Here is a 16106-nt window from a genome sequence, read left to right on the forward strand (position 1 = left end):
GTTATCGTCTATAATGTGATTACTTGCTGAACGGAGCTGTGCAACCATCATAATTTTTCTCTCACGAAATAAAATACCATTTTAACACCATATTCCCAATTCAAATGGGGTGTAAAAAAGGTGTATTCGACGGTAAACACCTGTTTCAACACTCCACTTTACACCCTTAGTGATCGACATTGGATAAAACTTGGTGTATGTCGATATTACACCTTTAGTAATGCTCTATTTGCACCCTTTGCGGAATAGAAAAGGGTGTTTTTATAAGGATACACCTTTTTTGAGCAAATAAAGGTGTAAAATGATTTACTGTGATGGAACAGCTTTTGTCCTTTCTCGGGGCAAAAATTTGACCCAGCTCTGCCAATGGAATGCGCCATCAGATTAGTAGCTGAAGAGCTCTTTCATTGGCCGGCCTCGTGTTCATCCGCAGTTTACATTTCCGGAATCGCGGACGCTGCGCGAAAATATTTGCCCTCACTACGAACCTTCCCGAATCACACTCTCCGAGTCTCTTCGTCAGCTGGACTCTCGCCCTTTCTCCCTACCGAAATTGCTTGGTCCCTGGCCCAATCCAGCCCAGCAACGCTCTGCGCTCAAAGCTTTTCTGACATTTCTGGACACCATCGGACTTCGATCGTTATTGTTAGGGGGCTCGTTATTTTATTCCCCCCATTCCACCAAGCACTGGGGTAGAGTATCGCCTGTTGCGATGAAACTCCCCACTCTCCAAGGCCGAAAATAAAGTTGTTGTTGTTGTTTGGCATGGGCAGATCGACGGCGGAAGCTCACACTTTTTGACGCCTCGCGCGGGGCGTCCGACGCTGAGTGAAGTTGGCAGCTTTTTCGCTGTGCATTCGCTCCATAGAGGTTGGCCTTTACTCAGCACAGGACCTGTAACGCAACGACAATTGCTGAAATTGAATGGAAATAAATTGTCGAAAATTCGCGTAAATGAGTCCTTGGCTCCGCATCTTTCGCGGGCTCTAGTTTGAGAGCCAAAGTTCGACCAAAGCAGGTTGCATTGACACGCCGTACGAGGGGGAGAGCGTTAAGATCGCAACCCTCTCTTCTTCACTTACGGGACTGTGAGGCTGCCAGCCATACTTCAGGAACGCTACCGTGCTTGCGTGGGAACGATACACACACCGAAGGTTGTTTCGTGTTCCTTTAGAGAGCGCCACTAGCGGAAACGTAGTTAGCAACGCGTCATTCATTTCTCTCGCCCCACTTAGAATGTTGAGATGTTGATGAATGTTGAGGTGAGCCAATAAATTTTATTGCTGTGTCTGAGGTCTTGCGTGCGTCGTCTTCTGTGTCCGAGCCTCTCGGTTTTTATGATGGATCTACACCAACTAGCCTGCACCCTTTCTCTAGTTTCATAGTAAAGTCTTCGGGTTGAATTCTTGAGACACACGGTACTTAGAACATTTAGATCATCATTTAGGTTCCATTAGATTAATACCCAGAACCCACTGTCGCATACAATCTGCGGGATTAATCGCTTCATCGTCGTTACGGTCGTTACAAGCTAACGAGTGGCGGGAAATTCAAAAAGGTGGGCACGTGACACATTGCGCGTGATGTGTACCCCAGCCTTCACGTATCGCGCGAAGAGCGCCGTGCACGTGTTTTATCACGTGCCCACATTTTTTTAATTTCCCGCCCGCCTTTTTGAATTTCCCGCCACTCGTTAGCTTGTAACGACCGTAACGATGATGAAGAGATTAAGCATCCCGGTCGGCGTAATCCCGCTGGGCACGCCGTTACCGTCCGCACTTGACATTCGTGAAGTTAAAAATGAAAAGAAAACACTGGTCCAGGATGTCTACTTTAAAGAAATTCGCATTAATACAAATGCGATTTCATCTGTTTCGGCGTTCGTCGATGTTGTTTTCTTCGCGCGGGCTGCTGTCATCGCCGCCATCTTGACAACCCGGAACCGGCGGCGCAGTAAGTTAAATAAGTCAGGAAGGCGACGGTGAAAGGAAGCCACTGCGCCCGCGCCAACCCTCCTTGAAGTGTGTAATCATGTTGGCGAACGGGGGACAACGTTGTTGATCTCTGTCGCCGAGACTCGCTTTGTCCGCACCTGAGAACCAGAGCCGTTTATAGAGAGAGTTTGGCCATTAGGAGGAGCCTAACTTGAGCCGCGTCATGCGACGTCACGGCTGAACGACCTCCCTCGCCGCGCTCAATTGTTGTCCAGTCGTCAACCGGTCGCCGACGCCATGTTGATGCAAAGCGTTGGTCACGATGCAAGGGGGAAGACACGTGCTTACCGCATCCTTCGAGACCCCTTCGTCCTTGAATCCTTTCAGTTTGGTAACAAAGCCCCCATTTCACAGGCGCCTGTGGGCCATAAGCCGGCGACTCTGGTAGATTACATTGAGCGCGACAAAAGTACATGCCGACCAGCCGGTGAACTGCATCAAGATGGCGCCTACCTGCTGGCTGATAAGCGGATTTCGCTTGGATTCACGCTTTTTGGGCGGTGCAACACCGACTCTGACGTCAAAACAGGCTCCGCCCGTGAAGCGGCAAAAGATCAAAAGATGGCCAAACTCTCTCTATATACGGCTCTGCTGAGAACGACCACAAACGCTGCCTAATCACGATTGCGCGCGATGCGGATCCTGCATGGGTGCGTTTTGGGTATGAGTCGATGTGTAGGTTCCACGCAAAACATGACAACGGAATAAATATGGTGGTAGTGGTGTAAGGGCTCGCCGTTGTCGGTCTCACATATGTGGGCAACGTCACGACTGACGCCCTGGGGGAATGTGCGTCCTGGGCCAACTTCTAAGGGAACTGTGCCGACATATGTCTGAAAGTGTATGAGGAAAACGCAGGAAAAACCTCAGAGAGCACAGTCGGCACCGGAATTCGAACCCGGGTACCTCCCAGTCTCGACGTGTCATGGCCCAGGCCAGTGGCCACAGCCTAACCGAGGAACCAACTGAGGAACCAACGAGGAACCTTGGGACAATTCGCGTAATGATAGTCTGTGTCTTTATTTGTCGCGAGAGAGCTATCATGGGCGACGCTGTAGCGCAATGTGGGAGGGTTAATTCCACCCAACCGGGGTATTCTTGGAGAGTGTTAAATAACAACGCAGAAACGAAACAGTCCGGAGGAGACCATACTGACCCAGACTCAGAGAAGACCGGTGATCAGGGATTGAAGCAAGAACGCTATGTATACAGGGTGTCCCAGAAAATGTGTCATTGAATTATAATAAGAAAAAAGAACTACGCCACCTAGAATCATGCCGTCAACGTCATTTGTTCTTATTAGGTTTTTGCCGCCACCTGATGTGCATTTCATGTAAAATAAGTTTAATTATGTAAATTTTTGCGAAGTGAACTCTGAAATTTGCAAAGTAAAGGTCACTTTTTGCCCCACCAATATGAAGAGCGTGACGAATTTGCTCAAATTCATGGTAATTGACATTGATATTCATGAGCTATCCCACCGCAAAACATAGCCGAACATGATGCTTTTCGGAGCAACTGCCCATAATGCGCGATGACTTTTTGAGCGCAATGGCTCTTAAGGGCGAAACGCATTGGACGTTTTCTCAGCGTCAAAACGTCGCGCGTATGCGATGGCCTTGCACACGCGGCGAAGAAACGCCAGCGAGGCGACCACCCGAAACGCGTGGGACGCGTACGGAGCGAGTGACGCGCGCCACAGTTGCTATATTCGTCGACCACAAATATCTGTTAGAACGTGCAGATGCTCTTCTTTCCTGTTGTTCCCGCGTTTCTTCATTCCAGATACCATTAAAATGTTCACGTAAATTTAGTGTGATGAATAATAAAAATTTATGCGAGCTGCTCGTACGCCACCTTGTCTGCCGCACGACGGCCATGGTTCTGTCTACTTCTCGGAAAACGCGCCCAGACGCGCGCGAATATCTGTAGTCGACAGATTCCGGCGTACGCCCTCCACACGCGTTGAAAAACTGGTTTTCACGAGGTCACACGCACGCCGAGCGCGCGCGCGTCCTGAAAACGTCGGAAAAACGCTCCATGCGTTTAGCCCTTTAGTTCGACGAAATGGGGTTCCAAACCTAGCCCACAGAGTTAGATTCGAAAAGGTAACAGTTCCTGCAATTGGGAGAGGGAAAGTGTTCCCAGCGAAAGTAGGACGCGATAAGCCATGCCACAGTGTTATCTCTTTCTGCGATGCCGGGGTGGGCTGGGTTTCCAACCTCCTTTCGTGGGACTGACAACGCTCGCGTTGAACAATTTGTTGCGCGCTATCCTATGGGAGCTCCGTAGAGCATGATGTTCGGTTATTTTTTCCGACGGGATAGGTCCAGAATACCCCTGCCAATTATCATTAATTTGAGTAAATTAGACACGCTCTTCACAGTGTCCTTTACTTGGCAAATTTCCGACTTCAGCTCGCAAAAATTTACATAATTAAACATACATTACACGGCATTCATATCGGGAGGTGGCAGAAACCTAATAAGAACAAATGCCGTTGACCGCATGGCTCTAGGTGGGGTGGTTTGTTTATTATAATTCAATGACACGTTTTCTGGAACATCCTGCGTATACTTCGACACTAGATGTGTCGCTGGAAAGTATCACGCTTTATGTACACAGTAGTAGCAAATGGAACGCCAAGAAATATCCGTAAAGTAGCCATAGAGTAGTCAAGTTGTCATAGCCATAATGGCGGCGCCGCGACAATGAGAAAGAACCTAAATCTTGGAACCCTGCATATGGAGTGTCTCTTAGCGCGTGCACCTCCTGCACCAGATCTGAACTGGGTTATTTGCGTGCTGCACTTTCCTATTGAAAAGAAAGCCATTACTAATAAAGGTCCCTTCAGCTGGAAAGTACAGCTCCCGAAAACCCGTATTGCGTGGAGTCCAAGGTAGTGCAGTCCAGTGCAAGTGAAAAGAATGCACCTACTATAGTTCCCTTTTCTCTTTCTTTTCCCTTTCTTAGCGTAACATCATGATAATAAGAGGGTGCTTTCCTTTTCATCTACTTAAGCGAATAAGCGTATAAGCGAAATTCTTTCGTGATGACCAAGCAGTTGTGAACGTTGTTCAACTTGTATCTCAAAATGCGAATTGCGCAAGGCAACGTGATACTTGGAAAAGTCGAAATACTTGGAAATCTCATCGCAAATGTAAGCGAAACGTAGGAGACGTTCACTTCTGAAAATAGACAGCTCGAAACGTAGTTTTTTGTGACTTTCCTTTTTGTGAGACAGATTTTTTAAGAGAGTGCCAAGTCAGTTGAAGTGCCTTTCTGATATGTCCTCAAAAAATAATAAAAATGCGAAACCTTCTTGACCTTGGAGACTCGTATGCAGGACAGGACGCTCGTATGCTCTGATTTCGCCATGTCATCACTCTCCCATTATACCATATACCGTCTCTATGTTGCATGGTTCATGTTACAGATGCCATGTTGTTCACACAAAAAGACGTGCGTTGGTAATGTCATCGTTAGTGTTAGCTTGTTCGATATCCATCGGCGTGCCAACAGCACTCATAGACATTATAGTATCTTGTGATAACCCATATACGTATTGACATAGCGCCTGCACTGGAATCTCTTCGCTCTGAAAGTGGCGCTCCTCCAAATGTGCAAACACACTTCACACCAGCTGAGTATGACAGGCACGACTCCTTGTATGTAGCGTTTTATGTATTTAAGCGTTACGTTGTACAGTATTACCGCCACACAGGGTTGACGCGCCTTACACGTAAATATATTCCAATAGCCCGTTTGTAAAAAAGTTCCAGGGAACAGCGCGAGCCCTGGGTGGGCATGCCGGGAAATGCTGTGCAAAACGCCAGCGACTGTGCATGCACTAGTACGACGACGACGACGATCGGAGACTATATCGATAGCCCATAATATCGAATCGCTGTCGCTTTGGAGAGCATGTCCCGGTAAGCCCTGCCTGGGCGCGCGCTGCTGCCCGGAACTTTTGCAAATGGCCTATTACATTACCCCCCTAATATTTCCTATGTCAATGTTGTAATTAGATGCTGATTTCTGATATTTATGTTTAATAAAAGTATAACTTTATTGCTGAAAATGTATTAGGTTTGACTCGAAAAAGAAAACGATGCTTCTGCAGCCCAGTTTCTATATATGTTTTTTTTTTCTATTATTCTGCGCTTTTCTAAGACAGTGAAGGGAAATATGGAATGCCACGCGACATCCACGTTCATGATGGGATGCGAATGGATTCCACATTAAAGGGGCGATAAACTGGTATAAAAGGTGCGCCTTTCTCTGCGTTATATTACAGTAACTTAGGCAGTGAAAGCTCCATGCAATTACTAGGCGCCTGCGTACGAATGAAATATTCACTTTCGCTTTTTAGCCCCGCCCGGCGCTTGAACCTTTACGAGTCATTTAGATCTGAAGTCACTGAAAAGTGTCGTTTTTTTGTTTTGTCAAAATGACTCGAAAAGTGCATTATGTCTGCATATTAACTTCCAGCAACACATCCCAACTGGATACAAGAAACACAGGCAGCCAAACACGCCTCCTTGGAGAGAGGCAGTTGCCACCTCCAGCATGCACCACCATCCCTGGCATTACCAAAAAAAGAGCAACCTCCTCCCGAAGTTGTTAGGCAGCTTTCGGGTAAGGGTAGGCGGCTTTCGGGCAAAGTTTCGGGTATTCAACGGCGCACCAAATCAGACGCAAAGATTCGTGGAGAGAGGACATGCTCCTGCCCCCATGAAAGATAGAAGGTCGAAAAAACACAGCGCGGGAAAAAAGAGGCGGAATCATTTTTGTTTGCCGCTTATCAACGTATGGTGGAATGTCACCTGCCTTGTTATCTGCGCGTCTTGTGCTGCACGCCGGTCCGGCGATAAGCTGTTCTAGCTTCATGGGGGCAGGAGCATGTCCTGCCCTCCGCGCATTTTTCCGACTGATTTGGTGCGCTGTTGAATACCCAAAACTCTGAAGCCTCAACTTCGGGACTTTTTTGGGCAGTTCCATTTGCAATATCGAGCGGATTTCTTGGTGGATCTGACTAACTTCGCTACGGGCTCTCAAATTCTGTAAAAAAAAACGTTAGATTGACTTGGGAAATTTTGGAGTTCAATTAAAGAAATTCAATTTATTTTAATTAAAATCAAATGAAAATATTTTTGCAAGATGGCAAATTCAGTTGCCACACAAGTGCCCTTTACCCCGTATTTTTCCGTCGCCCCGTTTTTTTATAAAGTCCGAATGACACGTTTTTTGAAACACCCTGTATGTATATTTATACAGGGTGTCCCAGAAAACGTGTCATTGAATTATAATAAAAAAACTACGCCACCTAGAATCATGCGGTCAACAGCATTTGTTCTCATTAGGCTTTTGCCACCTCCTAACGTGAATGTCATGTACTCCAAGTTTAATTATGTAAATATTTGCGAACTAAACTCGGAAATTTGCCAAGTAAAGGTCACTTTTTACCCCACCAATATGAAGAGCGTGCTGAATTCACTCAAATTCATGATAATTGGCAGTGATATTCACGAGATATCCCATCGGAAAAAATACTCAAATATCAAGCTTTTCGGGGCACCGGACCATAACGCGCGATGACTTTTGAGCGCTCTCAGTGCGACGAAAGGAGGTTCCGAAGCCAGCCCACAGAGTGATAGTAGAAAAAGTAACAGTTCCTAAAATTGGGAGAGGGAAAGCATTATCCCAGCGAAAGTCGGACGTGATAAGCCGTGCCTGTTTTATCTCTTTCTGCGATGTCGGGGAGGGCTGGGTTTCCAACCTCCTTTCGTCGGACTGACAAAGATTGCGCTGAAAAATTCATCGTGCGCTATTCTGTGCGACCTCCGTAGAGCATGATGTTCGGCTATTTTTTCCGATGGGATAACTACTGAATATCCCTGTCAATTATCATTAATTTGACTAAATTAGACACGCTCTTCACATTGATGGGGTAAAAAGTGACCTTTACTAGGCAAATTTCCGACTTAAGCTCGCAAAAATTTACATAATTAAACTTACGTTATACGACATTCACACGAGGAGGTGGCAAAAGCCCATTAAGAACAAATGCCGTTGACCGCATGACCCTAGGTGTTGTAGTTTTTTTATTATAATTCAATGACACGTTTTCTGGGACACCCTGTATGTTTATTGTGTCTGTTTGTTGTGCACTGTATTGTATTTGAGTGTGCCAACATTAAGGTCGTCATGACCTTTCTTGGGCACCAATAAAACATTATTATTGTTATTATTGTTAGTATTATCCGTTACGAGCATCGGCACCGAAGTGATAAAGTGAACATGTAACGTTAGTGTGAGTTAGTACCCCCTCTAGCTCACAAAATTGCTTTGTCCCTGGCCACATCCACCCCACCAACGCTCTGCCCTCAAAGCTCTCTTCGCCTTTCTGGACACCACAGGACTTCGATCCTTATTGTGAAGGGGCTGATGATTTCATTCCCCGCATCACCACCGGCAATAGGGTAGAGTATCGACCCCGGCGATGAAACTCCCCGGTCATCATCCCGTAATAAGTAAGTTGTTGTTGTTGTTGTTGAGGGGGGGGGGGCATGTTAATAAATAAAGTGGCACGAATGCACCGAATGATATCGTAGCCTCGCTCCGCTCTGCCCCGTCGGACTATGATCACGTGACGACCACTAAGACTGGCGTGGCAAACTCTGGCGGGCGGTGCGAAAGGCGGTGGTGGTTGACAAAACTTTGCGCCGGACTGCAAACCGACCCTAAGCCAGGTCGCACCGCCGAACAGAAAGCGGCCGCGGCAGAAACGAGCGTCGTGAGCATCGACGAACAGCCCCAGGGGCCCCTAATGCGCTCCACCGCAACTTCTTGCGTAAACCCTTCAGCTATACACTCTTAAAAATGAACTTCACCACATAGCACGCTCCTAGCCAACCATCATCCCGAATGACAACGTTCTCGCCCCCGATTTGTTGAAAACGAGAGACGGAGACTATTTTGTGCCATTATGTACGGCACAATATAGGCTCTGCCTCTCGTTTTCAGTGGTTAGCATGCTGGCCATGCCACGTCGAGACTGGGAGGTACCCGGGTTCGAATCCCGGTGCCAGCTGTGCTATCTGGGGTTTTTCCTGGGTTTTCCTCAGACGCTTTCAGACATATGTCGGCACAGCTCCCTTAGAAGTCGGCCCAGGACGCACATTCCCCCAGGGCGTCAGTCGTGACGTTGCCCACATACGTCAGGCCGACAACGGCAAGCCCTATCACCATCACCACCACCACCACCACCATCATTTTTAAGAGTGTAGTTGCTCGGTGTGTGATCGCTTGTGGTTCAGGAACGACGTCGCCGCACTGTACCCAACACGTGTTACAAGGTGCTGCAAAAAGCCTTTCCCTGATGCATCTCTGCGTTTCGCCTGCGCAAGACATGTCTCCACTACAGGCGCGCGTCATGAAACGGATTCAGCTCCTGATGTGCACCTCGTACGTATCAGGGATCGGAACCGGTATTTTTTTCGGTCCGGTTCGGATTCGGGCATATTGGTTCGATTCGAGTTTAGCTCTGCTAAACCGAAACTATCGGCTTGAACCGGTATAGCGGTTCGGATCGGAACCCCCCTCCCCGCACACACGCAGAAAACAAAATCGGTCAGCGGTCGGGACATTTACAGGCATCGGAACCGTTACTTTTTTAGTCCCGCTTAGCCGGTTCATGGGCAGTAATTTTGCTACATGAAAGCGAGCTTACGCTCACCGTCCAGAGTTGTAAGACAAATGTGCGAGATAACCGTTTCAGGTGAGTCAAAAAATGGTCGGTCAGTACTACAATTATTTCACCTCTGAACTGCTTCCCGAACCGGTAAAGGTATAAATTTTTTTCGGTTCATTTCTGGTTCGGTTCGGAACAAGCAAAAAAAATGTTCAGATTCGGTTCGCGTTCGTCAGAAAATAACGTTTATTTTCCGGTTTCCTGTTCGGGTTCAGTTTCGGTCCCGATCCCTGGTACGTATACCGGAACACAGCCAAACCGGAGGGACTGCCACAACTAAACAAGTTGAGTGAGTGTCTACACGCACCCCTTAGCACCTACCCCCGCTAATTCGTTTCAAATCCAAGCCTTAACAGTTCCTGGATTTCCCTAATTTTTTTAAAAACATTTCTTATACGCCCTTTAATGTATTGCAGCTGTAATTTTATTTGTTTGTTGTAACCGTAATATTTTTCTATTCTGTGTGCACACTATTGCGTAGACGTTCTCGCCGTCCATATGGGCCTGTTGCTCTGGGCCAGGTGGCGCGAGTGAGCAGCAACATCAGCGCTCCAAATCATGCAACACTCCCCAGTTTAGCAGACGACGCGGCACTTTCAAGTACACGGTTTCGAGTTGTTCGCGCTTTTCAAGAAGCACCGCTTTTTCTGTTGATTTCCTACAGGTTTTGTAGCTTCCTTGACACCATACCGTTTGACACACCATGCAAAACCCGCTGATGGAACTCCTTACTGTTGGGATCCGCGGCCGTTTGGGCCCGAAATGGCGCTGTGCAAACTTCACTGCAACAGCCCTATAGGCAAAATAATAGTCAATATACATAGACAATGGACATACAAATACAATAGGCATAATAGACAAACATCTAAACCTCTAAAATGCCACACGTGTCGAACTTGAAACGCTTCCTGCTCTTGCGCGTATATGCCGTATAGTTTCGCCCAACTCTCGTGTGAAAATGCAATTAAGTCAAATTATCCCGGCGTGCACGGGGGTTCTGCTCTCTTTCCTCGGTCGCTAAAGATGAGAGGGCGGTGCGCGTATCTATAGGGCCATAATCGTTTCCTCCTGAACGGACTTAACTAGGAGGCGCATTGCGCAACACTGAAGATAACAAAGGAATCTCATAGTGAGACCATGATTACTCTTCCCTTACGTAATCCTTTTTTTTTCTTTTTTCTTTTTATTCCTTCCCTGTTTTTTTTGCTTTCGTGCAGGTCTTGATATGCCTCCTTCAGATTAGTCGGGATTAGTTCTCCATACTACGAGACTATCCTTTATTTTTCTAAAGGAATCTCATTCCGCCAGGGAATAGAGAGCCCCCGGAGATTATGTCGATCAGGTAGTACCTTCCTCTAAGAGGGCCGTGGGTAGTGTTGGGATCCGTGGTCTTCCAAACCTGCGTTTCACATCTCGATTCTCCGGAATCCATGAACTTCGGAGTTTTTTTTTTTTTTCTTTTTTCTTTACATTCGATACTTGCAGCACTGGAGCCATCCTGGAAAGAAATTGGGGAATTTCAGAGCTACTGTTTGAGCAATCGCGACGCTGAACAGTGAAGTATTGACGAATCGTTTAAGTTGTACGGTTCTCTGTCCTCAGCTGCTTCCGAACAACCCTAAACGCGTATCCGCGTATTTCGTTCCTGGCGCGGTGCGGTAGGGGCCTCGATTGTCGACCCTATAGTGACACCGGTGCTCCGTGCTCTCTTTTGCCCTTTCGAGGGGTGTCGTCGCCGTCGAGCGGCGCGCGTGTGGTCGTGCTCGCGAACAACAGAGAAACTAAAGAAAGATGGGCCGGTGATCACACGGGTCGGTTGGGTCATAGGTGCGAGGAGATGAGATAACTCGACACGATGCGCATTTATGTAACCGCGGCTTATGAAGGGTCTACGCACATGTCTCATTCAACGTAACAACAAGCGCTGACTTGGCTAATATATATATATGATTTAAAGTTTCCACAGCAGACTTTTCTTCAACGTTAAGCTTTTTTATTCCGTGTTAGCACCGCGGAACAACTGTGGCTGAGCGGCGTACAGATGCGGACAGATGGAGAGAGTACAGCAAGGAGGAGTGGGAGACAGGGGGGATTAGTATGCGTCCTGGGCCGACTTCAGGGGGAACTGTGCCGTCATTCGTCTGGAAAATCTTGGGAAAACCGAAGGAAAACCTCAGGCAGCACAGCCGGTGGTAGGATTCGAACCCACCACCTCCCAGTCTTCAGCACGACCTTGGCTGCGACTGACGAGCGGGATGCCTGAACCCGCTGGGCCATGCCGCTGCTCTTCAACATTGAGCAACGGCATTCATCTTCTGTTGCTTTTAAGTTTTTTTTTTTTTTTCACGGCCTACTAGATTATAACGACAATGTCACACGCAAGCCTTCCCAGCGCCGCATCATTGGAAGGTAGCGGTGGCGCTACTCATCGTCCCAGTTATTGCTTCCTCAACTTCTACAATACTTTGTACTTCAGCTTACCTTAGTATTTCTGTACAAGCGGTGGATATTCCACAGATGTTTCACTTTGAGGTTGATTATCATCATCATCATTCTACGCGTTTTCATAGGAGCTATACTGCTGTCGTCTGCTACGGTAGTCGTATACATAGGCTTTTCCGCGTTCGGAATTAAAATTTCCATCGTCCAATCGTGGTGTAGACCATGCGTGCCGATGAGTAGCGCCCCTAGCGGACCGTGCGGACGGGCTCCTCGTATTGGTTGCTGATTATGACATGGTGGTTATGATCCAGTAGGTCGTGGTATTTTTATGCTTCGCTCTATGTTTTTAGTGCCTTGAGACTTCGCTTTTGGTGCCAAGCTAGGTGATGATGTTCTCATTCATTCTTTCAAAGCGTTTCAAAAGCGTCGCGGTTATTGTAGTTTCCCTTTCTTTTATTAATAACGCTTCCTAGAGTAGCCAGTCCCGAGTGGCTCGAGACTACCATCTCCATTTTTTTCTTTTCAAATGAATCATGCTTCGATTATTGAGCTTCGTAAGCCGAAGCACGATGTCATCCAGTTTTACATATATGGAGCTACATCACGTTGACGGCAACCCATTTCACTTTCTAGACGAACGTCGGCGCTGTTCACCCTGAAGTCGGCCCAGAAGGGATACTAACACCCCTGCCCCGCACCCCTTCCTGCTGTCCTTTCCCTCTGTCCATGTCTGTCCACTCCTAGCTACCTTCGCGGCACTAACACAAAACGTGTCATTGAATTTTAATAGAAAAACTACGCTCCCATCATACGGTCAACGACATTTGTTCTTACCAGGTTTTTGCCACCTCCTAATGTGCATGTCATGTAACGGAAGTTTAATCACGTTAATTTGAACACAGTTCGGAAATAAATTTAGTAACTGTAGGAAATAAACCGGAAATTTGCCAAGTAAAGGTCACTTTTTTTACCCCACCGATGTGAAGAGTGTGCCCAATTTACTCGAAGTAATGATTGTTGAGGAGCTATTCCATGGGAAAATATAGCCGAACATCATGCTTTACGGAGCACACGGAGCATAGCGCGCGACGAATTTTTCAGCGCAATCGTTGTCAGTCCGAGGAAAGGAGGTTGAACTCCCAGCCCATACCGACACTGTAGAAAGAGATCACACAGACATGGCTTGTCGCGTCTGGCTTCGGCTGTGACCATACTTTCCCTCTCCCAATTTCAGGAACTGTCACCTTTTCGACTATCACTCTGTGGGCTGTGTTCGGAACCTCCTTTCGTCGGACTGACAGCGATTGCGCTCAAAAAGTCTCCGCGCGTTCTACTCAAGTGCTCCGAAAACAAGGAGAACTGAGCAGCCAGCTAGTGAGCTTCATTGAGCAAACGGAGAGTGGAGCAGGGACTGAGTGAGCATGAGTAGCTAGGAGCGCCGACGACTGCCGCTCGCAATCGTTAAAAAATGATGTGGGCACCAGACTGAGGACGAGACAGAGCCCCAGTGCCTCACGAGCCCGCGTTCTTCGTGCACGAGAAAGAAAGTAAGTAACCTTTACTTTACTAAGGGTAACTTTGTAACTGCAACTGTAACTAAACATGTACTGTAAACTTGTAACTGTAACTAAACTAACGGCCTCGGTGGCTCAGTCGGTAGCGTGTTCGCCTTCTGATTCCAAGATCGTGGGCTCGAACCCGGCCGAGGACGCCAGCAACTTGGTGACAGAGCACAAGTTGCTTCGACATGTCGTCTTCCGCGAGGGACGTTAAGTACGGGGTGCCGTGTGATGAGCCTTCACCGCACGTTAAAGAACCCTCAGGTGGGCAAAAGCAATCCACAGACTGACCGCTGTGGCGTCGCTCATGATCTCAGTTGTCTCGTAACGTAAACACCCAATTATTATTATTAAAACTAATCTAACTTTGCTGATGTTACTGTCACGAAGTTACCCCTGAAATTAACTTTTATTTTTATCGACCCAAACCCGGCACGAGCCAGCCGGCTGCGGAGAATTCATCCCGAACCCTCTTGTTCTTGGAACAGCGTGGAGACAGTTGGTATCTCCTGGCGAATTCGGGTCGTCATTTCGTAGCATCTTTTTTTGCCAGATCTCGGGCAGTCATGTTCGCTTGGTCAAAATGAGGCAATCTCGCATGTTTACGTGGCGCTTTCCGAGCGCTCGGAATTTGCCTTCTACCACTTTTTTTGCCCGGTCTCAAAACGATCGAGCAGCGGATTGCTCAACTGTATCCGGTGTCGTCACATCCGCACTGCAACGGTGGCGAGTGCCCTCATTGGCCCGCATGTTGTAATCACGTGGTTTAGCAGACGACAGAGCTCGAAGACGGGCGACCGCGACGCCCCTCGCGTGATCGAAGGCCTAAAACCACTAGATTCCTAGCAATCATGTTCGGGTGGCAACGGTCACGTGATCCAGCTCGGTCGCCGACCTAGCAATTTCCGAGCGCTCGGTCGTGTTGCTACGAAATGACCACCCGAATTCGCTATTGATAAAGTCGGCATAGCGCAGCGGCGTCGACAAGAAACAACGACAGTGTAAGGCACTACACGACGACTGCAAACTAACAACTCGAACTTATTCAACATTATGAGAGAAAGAAGATACAGGATGTTAATTACCGTGCAGTTCCAGCTAAAATGACGGTTAATTCCTGTTTTCGGTTCCGGTTCGGTTCGACGCTCTGGCAGTAATGTCCAAAGCACTTGGCACGACGTTCCTGAAAACAGGTTTCACCATAGTAGTATAGGCGCGTGACATTGGTACACACATTCGGTTGTTACCTGAGCTGTTTTACATCCTTGCTTTTCTGTAGTGCTGAACGTTGCGGCGAGGAAGTAACATTGGCTACATGTCTGACTAGGCGAGATTGGGAGACAACCTATTGACTATTAATGTCCGTTGGGTGTTTCGGTCGAAGGATGCGCCAAACATTCCAGCTTAACGATGAAAGATGGAAGTCACTGAAAAGGTTAGACAGCTGTAGGACTCGTACCCACATCTTCTGGATTACGGGTCCAGGGCTCTACCATTTGAGCCAAGCTACCACGCCTAACCCAGCGACTTCCAGGGTGCCTCATCTGAAAGGACAAAACGGTCACTCTCTCTCTCACTCATCCTCCTTTCACTCTTAGATTTTTACTCACTCATACACACATTCATACGACGGGATCGACGCAAGCGGCAACTGTTGAACATGAGACAACTGATGTTCTGAGGCTGGAACAACACACAGGGGACAAATATATACAAAGCCTCAAATTGCCTAAGAAATTAACGATAACGGTAGAAATTAAAATTAACGGTAATCCAGAGGATGTGGGTTCGACTCCTACAGCTGGCTACCCTTTTCAGTGACTTCCATCTTTCATCGTTAAATCTTAGGCAATTTGAGGCTTTGTATGTATTTGTCCCTCGTATGTTGTTCCAGCCTGTTGACCATCAGTTGTCTCAAATTCCAGCTTAGTTTGTTGCGTTGCTATCAAAATCCACAAATACCAAGGAATGAGGATAATGACGAGTGGCCGTGAGGTCGGTCTTCTCCCTCAACGAGCTAGACTCCCGCCCCCTCTCCCTAACAAAATTGCTTGGTTCCTGGCCGCATCCAGCTCACCAAAGCTTCTGCCCTCAAATCTCTGTTCGGCTTTTACGACGCTACAGGACTTCGATCCTCATTGTAACGGGGACCCATTACTTCAGTCCTCGCTTCACCTCCAGCACTGAGGTAGAGTATCGCCCCCGGCGATGAAACTCCCCATCCATCATCCTGAAATTAAGTTCTTGTTGTTGTTGTTGTTATGAGGTCGGTGGAAAAAGAACCATTCACAAAAGCTAGGCCTCGATTAAAAGCCCGAGGAACTTCGAATCAGTCCCGTGGCCGAAGTAAAAAAAAAG

The sequence above is a fragment of the Ornithodoros turicata genome, chromosome 10, assembly GCF_037126465.1.
Source record: "Ornithodoros turicata isolate Travis chromosome 10, ASM3712646v1, whole genome shotgun sequence".
Lineage (NCBI taxonomy): Eukaryota > Metazoa > Arthropoda > Arachnida > Ixodida > Argasidae > Ornithodoros > Ornithodoros turicata.